Below are 10,034 nucleotides of genomic sequence, written 5' to 3' on the forward strand. Positions count from 1 at the left end.
TCGTAGACTTTGTAATTTTAATGCAACGTGTAAGTAGGTTCTTTCGTTCTATTCATTTTTCTTCTTTTTGTTGTCTGACTTTTTTCTAGGATAGCGATGTATAATTGATACATTCAATTATGATGACGTTCCTGACGATTAAATGACGCTATGCCATAGACTGTAGACATTGTTATTAGCAAGATCAGAAGCAAGTATTGGAATAGTAAAAGTGAAATTAATGATCATAATTAATTTTTACAGGGCTTCTCATCTGTGACGTGATAATATACTATTTCTTTCCTATAACGATGATACGAGGCTGATACATATTTCTGATGAGAAGGCAGTTCAAAGTTTGCTCAAAGTAGCCACCGAGTCTCTCTCCGAATTATTTTAAATTGATTCAAAGTTTGTATCATAGGATCATATCAAGATTGCACAGACGGATAAAAGTTTCTTTCCGAGTTATTTTGAATTTCTTGAAAGTTTCTATCAGATTTATTTTAAATTGATTCAAAGTTTGCATAAAATTGTTCAAAATTTAGTTATAATTACTCAAATAATTAGTTTTTACCTGGCATACAATTTTTTAGCATTGCCGTAAGATTTATTTATTTAAAATTAGCTTCGTTTAAAATTGTTTAATCCAGAGTTTGCACAGAATTATTCGAAATTGGTTGAGAGTGGGAAACAAAGGGAGAGAATAACATTAACTAACTAAGCTAATCAAATCGTTTGCCACTTGATTGAACCAGTTACTAAGTAATTATTTATACACGATCGGAAACTGCAGATATGTAGACAACCCTGACAATTGAATAAGGGCGAGCCGATTCGTTCTATCGTAAGCTCGAACGAGCTCGCGGCACAATATCCAATAATCCTTGAATTAAGAATTATACTTAATTACACGTTTCTACGTAACTTTATCACGGATAAACGCGTTTGTCATGACGACCTCAAGAAAATCAGTGGATCGTAAAATTATTTCACTTTGTCGTTCTATTAAACTTCTACTATATATCACAGTTGACTGTAAGCATTTCTAAGCAAAGGATGATCGTTCTACACATATACACATATACGGTATGCTATACAGTATGGTATACTATAATGAGAAACATAAAACAAATTAATAGTGTTATAGAAGAGTTGATTGTATATTGTATTTGCGCACTTTGTCTTTCACAATGTTATCTAGGTCATTCATGTTGTTGAACATTTTTCAATCCATGGCATTTGTCATTTTAAAACGTTTAATAACACGTGAATCATTGATGACCACCGTGATTAACGTCATTGATGATCAACGTGTTATTAACTTCTTCAAGTTCTAGTAATACATGCACTTAACGCTAACTTTGTACTTGATTTTTCATTTTATATTTTCAAAACGCTATCTTCATAATTTTAAGCAATAGTTTACAACTATAGTATAGTGCTTGTGTATTATACTACTTTCTTTTACTTATCATATTCTTGTACGAGTATTATTTTAATGTTACTTATATATCTACTCATATACTTTTATAATATGATTACTATTTTACTTTATTATCTAAACTTGTAATACAATGCCTAACTTAACTCTTAGCGAAAACCTGACACAAGAATAATAATAATAAATAATAATAATAATACCAATATTATTTCACTTTCATCTATTGGGTTGGCAATTAAGTGATTGCGGATTTTGTCAATATCATCTAATGATAAAAGCTCCAGTCACTTAGTTACCAACCCAATAGATATCACTTTAAGTATATCAATTTAAAATTGAAAATTAATCGAGAAATTTTTTCACGCCACTGTAGATTATGTGTGGTATCGACTATAAAAATCCCAAAATTATGACAAGTATTTCATAGTAATTCAGAATTTAAATACAGGTATCGTATGAATATTTTCTGTTAATATACAGCACTGTAGAAAATAGAAATCAGATATATAACGAACATGTTAACCATGATAATCGACCGAATGAGTAAAAACAACATTAAGCATGATTTATCATGTTGGAATCATGTAATGTCATCTTATAAAAAATGATAATAACATAAAGATACGCACTTACGGGAATGAGAATATGAAAGATACAGGTACTTCTTGCTTGTCAGTTTGCACTGGATAATTTTAGTGTATCGTTAATTTTATTTCAGTGTACGTTGGTGGTCAGGTTGCAACATGTGCGTTTAAGGAGACGGCTATAACACAAACTTACGACTATAAGAACGTAAACAAAAGTATCATGACCACTTAGAAACATTTGTTCCAAGGCTTTATTGCTTGCTTACTGTTTATTACGGCCGAATGCCCCCCGCCGATCAAAAGTCTATCACACCCTCTTTTTATCTTTATCATTGCAAAATATATTCTCAATGAAAAGTTTAGAATCACTTTATGTTTCATAGAACTTGATAAATTAAAAAGATTGCAAGTTAGAGTTATTATTTTAAAGAAAAATCTATCAGAATAACAATTACTATTATTATTTGTGGTATTGTATAAAAAAATTAAGTTAACTTTTTTAAAAACATTTTTCTTAACATAATTATTCGTAGTTCACATCTATTCGTAATTTTGTATATAATTTTTCAGATGAGCATTCAATAAATTTTATTATTATATGGAGAACTAAATTATCTGTTGTCTTATTAATAATAAATTAGCGACTAAAAGTTTGAAATTAATTTATCTCCTACAGAGAAATTTAGTATTTAAGAAAAGTTTTCAGCTTAAAATTTCTTTATCTTGGAATATTTTTTGACCGAAACTCTATCAAAATAAAGAAAATCATTATTAATACCCGTGTGATATTAATAAACTATAGAGTAAAGTTTTAGGATTCTTTTCTAGAAGATTTGAATTTAAACATTAAGTGGTATCCTAGAATTCTGTTCTCTTAAGCTACTTTCTAGTTAAAAATCTAAATCCAAATAAATTGTTTTCGATATCTATGAAATTAATTTCTATATAATAACTAGCGATTTAGCGTAGCTATAACTGAGAAACTGACTTAAAATTTTTAATTGGTCGTGAGTGGATACAATTTTGTTACGGTAAATCACAGCTTTACTAGATCCGAAGGGGAGCCAAGGAGAATTATTTATGAAATATTGCTCGTTGCATAATCTCAAGGAGACGGCGCATAACATTGTTAATGTCCTTTTAATTATTGTATAATGTCCATTACCTATGACTAATTGTTTCATTCTTCAAAATTTCCTACTTGGCATCTCCCTAGTGATTCGTGCAAACGTAATGCCATTTCATTTTCTATGTAAATCCTTTCCCCTTATCACGCGATAAAATCTGAAAGCAATTCTCTGTTCTATACAATGTTTCTATTTTTCCGCCAATTATAGGTACGTATGTATATCGATTTAACCAAAGAACGTTGTTAACCAAAGGTTGTGCGAAATTATGACGATAAAATATGTTACTATGTTAGTCCAAGAATATCTAAAGAGAATTCTTGGTTACAGAAAATTCCAATTTCCAGTCAATTATATATTATACAAATCTATATTATCTACATCGTTTTTCCATCAAACAGATATCTATTAGGTTGGCAACTAAGTGATTGCAAATTTTATCATTACCACCTAATAATAAAATCCGCAATCATTTAGTTGCCAACCTAATAGATACCTGTTTGATGGAAGAACGATATAGGTAATATAGATTTACAATCAATGTTACAGAGAGTAGGAAAATATTATGTTAGATATTTTAAACATGATCGTATAATAAAATCTCCAAAAATTGCAATTATCGGATATCTTGCAATATCCAACCAATTGTATACCTATCTAGCAGATGATGTAGAGGGAGAGAGAGAGAGAGAGAGATTAGGATGATATTTTAAGTTTGATTGTGTAATAAAACCTAACAGAAATTCTTTATTCTAAACATTAGAATGTTTAGCCAATTATACGAATACCTGTGCTACAAAGTAACAATATAGTAGCTTAAATTTATGATAGAGGAGAAAGAATAATATATGTAGTCGTTCGATCGAGATAGAACAATTTGTCAAAGTATGTAAGCAGGCACAGGCTTACATTTACTATTAGTTGCAACGCCAGCAACGATTAATCAACCGCTTGATATATATATTATCAGTGACGCATAATCGCGCGTGACGCTATGGCTTGCGTTTGACTTTGCGTTTTTTAAAGCTGAAATCCATTTTTCTGATTCGCAACTGGAACTTCCAGATTGCATTGGGAATCACCCACCCGTACGATTTTTGTCACACGATCTGTAACGAACAGCTTCGTGAAACTTTAACGACGTATCGTCCCATCTGATTGCACTATTACACTTCTTGTCGTGTTTGTTCGTGTTTTTCCTCGTTTCGATCACGAGCGAAACTGTGCAACGTAAATTGCCACCGTATTTTTCGAGTTTGAATCTGGAGGTGTAAAGAAGACTTGCAAGACAAATCGATGCGATTCTAAATTCACGCTTGCACTTACCATCGCTCCGTGCATAATAATCCAATTGGAAACGCGTGTAACGCAACGCAATGTTAGTTACGTATTACGAAACCAGCAGGAAAACTTACAAATGAATTTTAAATGGCTTAGTTTGTGATCATAATCCTATATTCTCTGTTTAAATATTGTTTCATATTTACTGTTTCGTGTACTACTCTTATTGAAAATTATTGTGGGTATAATTAGTCAGATATTTCAAATATTAGACGTATATCGTTCAGCTATCTTTGCCCTTCGATGTTCTTCAGAACAATTTTATCTTCTATTTAGAATGTAACTATTTTAACTGTCAAAGTGATGGATTTCAGATTTTTTGTTTTTTGTAACTATTAAAATTATTTTTAATCGACAAAACACAGAATACAAAGAATGAACACAGGAATATAAGTAATTATAATAATCTATACACAGTGTATTTAATTACAAATATTCTGTAGGTCTTTGGTTCTAATGCTAAATCGAATGTATTAATTAAAAGTTTGTCTTACGTGTTGTATGTTGGTCTCTTATTATTTCAATTATTTAAATAGAAGAATATTATCAAACGTGAACGACACTACCAAGAACATTATACAATAGGTAGGAAATTGTTCTTTTTATCTTGCAATCATCGTTTTGAGAGATTAATAGTCATTTGGGTTAGTTGAGATATATCTAAATCTGTGACAGATATTTTTTAAGATACTGTCATATTTCTTCCACCTGATTCCTCCAACAATCTTCCACATTAGATATATTTATTAAATTGTTATCTGATCGTTAATTTTCATTGCTGTCAGTTGATCTCCCAAAGGATAGCCATCTTTTTAAAAGGATGTTCGGCTGCACGAACAATGCTGAGAAATTCTATAAAACTACATGAATTCCGAATGTGAATTTTAATATCGAAGTAATTATTTCTAATCTAAATGATTAATTCTTATTTATATAAATAATATATGATATAAATATTAAAATAAAGTTCAATTCTTATAAAATTTAATCAGAGAGATTATTATTGTTGGTTAATTCAAATACAGTTAGTATTCTCCAAAAAGGATGATCGCAGAGTAATTTTTATTATACTTGAAAAAATACGTGGAAACGATGGAAAATAATGGGGATATGGATGAATGCTTAGAAATTCAAGGTCGGTTCTCGTGGCTCGTCGTGTTCAGCTTCAATTAGTTTAATTCAAATTTAACGACGTAATGGTAACATGGTCGGGGCGAATGGTAACTTCTAACTTATCTAACGGTAGCTAATTAGATAATCGTTTCGAGTGGCGCACATTAATTGCGTCTTATTCCATGAATAGCTGCTTTTGTTATTGTCTTGTCTTTTTATGTTCCTGTTAGAATAACAAATTACATACATCATCGATCATTCGTTATATATTATTCGCGATTGTCAGAATTTTTATCGGGGATTTATTTGTTATTAAAAACTTTCTTTCCTTTTGCGTATCATCTGCGTTCTGTATATTTTTACGTATTAATATTTTCTATAAATTTATAAACATCCACGATTGATGCACGGTGGATTAATGGGAATATTTATATATTTATGAAAAATTTATAGATATAAAAATTTACAGAATAAATACGACATGCAATGGAAATATGGAAAAATAAAGTGCTTACAAACGAAACAAATCTCTGGTTGTTCTATTTATTTTGCATAAATATTCGTTTGGTTACTCGTATTCAGTTATCGTCATAATGTTTCTAACAACGATGACTCGAGTAATTTGAATAATACAATCTAATTTGTCATTCCGGAAAGATCGAAAGGCGAAAACACTTGTTTCCCCAGTGACTTACTAAAATTCGGAGAATTCCACGGTATTCTAAGAATTTTTCGTGTATGATGTATCCATTCACGATTGTGACATTGAATCTAACAACGAGTACATACATACTACATTTTACTTCGCATATCGAGTTGCGTAGGTTATCGGTGCAGGTGCATGCGATAGTTTGTTTATGCTGGGAAATCGATCAACGTGCATTACTTTACAATTTTTACATTTTATTAGGCTCCTTGGGAATTATTTATATAATTATTCACGCAATAGCATAGTAATCTGCAAAAAGGTACAACAGTGTATACCGTCGTTATTGAGTATATTTTTAGCTTTATCCAGATTAATATATTGATATAGCATTATTAGTATGAAGTGATTAATGATATTTCTTATAGATTTTTTATAAATATTTTATCATATTAAAAAAGAAATTAAAGTGTACTGTTTTGACCTGTATACAATTTTGAAATTATATTTATAAGAATATTTTACCATCATCCTATGTGTGACGTCTTAATATTATGTTTTACTTAATTTCACTGTACACTGTATACTTAATTAATTAAAAAAATCAGATCGAAATATACGGAAAAAAGCGGAACATGATCTATAGTGAGCCTTCTGCTTCGGTCTTCAATGGCAGGAAATGTGTTAATTTTATATTTATACATATGTATACGTATATCTATTTTATATTTATACCATCTCTAAAAAAGTATTCAAGGAACACTAGTAATTGACTTAAATTATCCCTCCTACGGTTTTTGATTTAAAGGACTAATTACGTAATCAGAGTTGACGTATTTGATATTGGAACTGTGTTAGAATTGATTGGATATCGGTGCAGCAGCAGGTATGCTGATTGTTGCTAAAATTGTGCAAACTACCAGCAGTACCATACAATCAAGCAAATTACAGCATGAAATAGGAGGAGATTTTTTGTGTTTTTATTAAAAATCAAGTCATTTTTCTATGTAAAACATTCTGAAATTAAATGTTTTTAAACATAACATTTCTGCTTGTATAGTGACGTATGCATGAACGTTATTTACTTTCCACCGATAATGCTTCTGCATTTTTATCAAAGGCAAGCGATCATTTTTTTCATTGCCTATTGCGATATTGATGTGACATTCAATTGGAGGCACAGTACTATTCATTCATACGTAATATGCTATTTTAATAATTAAAATTGCGACTTTATTAAAAGGAATAGATGACGCGTTATTCGCTATATAAGATAAATATACGTAGGAAAAATATAAATTATATGTTTATTCGATAACTGCTACTATTATAATTATGGTACTTGTACTATATTTATCATAATTTCCTTTTGATATAATTAATACTTTTATTCCTTCTATCTATTGATCTCAATCCTTTTTCTACTAATCGATACTGCTTTGATCGTATTTAATGTATTTATTCCCATTTTTATTTAGTAATTGATAACATTCCATTAGTTTGCTTATACTGTATTTACCATAAATTTCTTCGAACAGTTAGCATTATTACTATTATGATTATGATGGTTTTAGTGTAATCATTTGTAGCAGTATCGATTCTTTATAGCAGCATATTTCTCTAAAATTTTCTGAAGTTTTTCAATATAATTGCCATAGTGTTCAATATTTACATGTAATCTTCTTTTCACGATCGCTACCTCTTCTTATCGCGATGTTTCCAGCGCATTTACTTGTTACTTTTTCGATATTTGTTATTTTTGTTAACAATGCCACTTTCAGTATGTTCATCCGTAATTATTTCCCACAGTTAACACAATCTATCAATTATATTTTTCCGTTATTCCCTTTCGAGATTTAATATTTTTTTCAAAACTATATTCGCCAATGTTACCTGTGTATTTTTTGAAGTCACGCTGTTTTCAGTTTCTTATTTACGATTCTTTCAGCATAAATATCACCTACCCGTATATTTTGCTTTACGAGTTATCGCATTGTTACTCTTAAGGGAATCCCATGCGGTTGGAGGAAATTGGAAATCCCGTCGTAGATATGCAACTACGCGTGACATTTTCCTGTTACACTCACGCGACATACTATTCATTGGTGTTGCGCTTGTCACAACTTCTTGGTTTTCAGAGGTCATTGCCTGATCGTTGAATGAACCAGTCGATAGGCGGTGAACGATCTTGTACACTCTAGACTTTAGAGAAATACCAGATCGATATACCGTTATATGTATATGAATGAAGCAATCCGAAAAACATAAGTTTATTGCCGCTTTATTTCGCCTACGTTTTTAAATTCTTATCAAGATTTTCAAAGCTTGATTTTATCTAATTTTCATTCTATTAGTATTTGTATGCTTACTTTAGGATCTTTGAAAATTTTGTTTAAATGTCTGAACTACTCAGTGATATTTGTATGAAATATTATACATAATATATTTAGTATTTAATTTCATTATATGTAATATCTATAATATTTAATTTATAAATATTTATTAATATAATGTATAATGTACAATATATATGTCGGGTTTTCGTTAGAATTTTGGGCGCGTGATAATTCTTCATTTGAATTAGCCATCGTGTTACACAACAGAGATTCTATTTACACGTATAAATATAACTTTTACAAAGTTTAACGAACAATAAGTTTAACGAATGCTATTGACAATGTTCTTGGGTTCAATAACAAATCCACGGTCAACAGGAAAACTCTTTGTACAATAGAATATATTTTGTAACACACAGTCACGTTAGCTCAGACGCTAGGTCACTTTCATACTGACTGCCAACACGATATCAGTAAACTCTCCAAGGTGATCGTAATAATAAAAGACTGATACTGTCATGTTTGTCAATTACATATTGATCGGGGATATCAACAAAATTCCAAGCGCCGTTACTAGGCAAACCCGCGTAAAGCCAACATTGCTCTTGGCCGAGGCTTGTTTATTAATACAGCGTGTCCCTCAACATCGGTACTTCCTCTGTTAGGTAAAATGTTCATCCCGTGACCGTGGCTACGTTCGGCGACCTGTTATGTCACCTCAAGCCCAAGTATTGGGGATTTTCCTAAAGAAAGGCCCGATGTCCCTACATCTCCGACATATATATATATATATATGTATGTATTTTATTATTATTTATTTATTATTGCTTAGTCCGTGCCTTTCGGCTTTGGACGAACTTTCGGTTTTACATCTCTTATACCTATTTCGCTTCTTGTATATCTACCTCCCCTCTTATCCACTCTATTATATTGCACTGCCTTAATTATTCTATCTCTAAAAACTAAAAACTAATGACTAAAAACTATTGCAATTTTTCGGCTTTTGCCTCCTTCTTGTCGTTCCTCCCCGTCTTGTATTGCTCTTCTCTTCTCTATTATTGCTTTTAGTTCTGTTAGTCCTTCTCCAGTCTCATTTAGTGTTTTTTCTATGTCCTTTGGTCCTCCTGTTATTTCACATTTTTCTATTACATGTCTCGGGTCTTCTTCTTCCCTTTTACATAGTCTGCATCTTTTTTCTCCCTCTTCTTTCCAGTATTCCCTTGCTTTGGTCTCGTGTCCACATCTGAATCTTGCTAATATTTTTCTGTTATTCCACTTTATCCTCCCTTCTAAATACTTTGGTAACTCTTCTTTGGCAATTTTTCTGTAATGGATGTTATATTTAGATTCCCTTATCCTTTCCCCCCTCTCTTCTGTTTCTCTCTTTCTTCTTTCTTCTATAATTTGATCTGCTGATATCCTTTCTTGCTCTTCTCTTGCTTACATCTGTGTCCCTCCATT

This window comes from Bombus terrestris, chromosome 7 (assembly GCF_910591885.1).
Source record: "Bombus terrestris chromosome 7, iyBomTerr1.2, whole genome shotgun sequence".
Classification (NCBI taxonomy): domain Eukaryota; kingdom Metazoa; phylum Arthropoda; class Insecta; order Hymenoptera; family Apidae; genus Bombus; species Bombus terrestris.